Genomic DNA, 261 nt, shown 5'->3' on the forward strand with positions numbered 1-261 from the left:
CAATGTCAAATTATCATACTCATGATTATACTTAAGAAAACTCTTTCAATGTATTTCATAAATCATGAGAGAAATATCAAGCAAAATGGAATTTATGCAATTCGTGTATCAAATCAATTTTGCTCAACCATGCTATATCATCAAAAACAATAAAATTCAATTTCAATCAAAGAGAATAAAAAGATTTTGCAAGAACATCAATTAATAATGATTTAATCTTTCTTTGCAAACTTTTCAACTTGAAACATTCAAGATTAGACA

This window comes from Theobroma umbraticum, unplaced genomic scaffold (genome assembly GCF_002168275.2).
Source record: "Theobroma umbraticum cultivar Fairchild unplaced genomic scaffold, ASM216827v3 scaffold_39.0, whole genome shotgun sequence".
Lineage (NCBI taxonomy): Eukaryota > Viridiplantae > Streptophyta > Magnoliopsida > Malvales > Malvaceae > Theobroma > Theobroma umbraticum.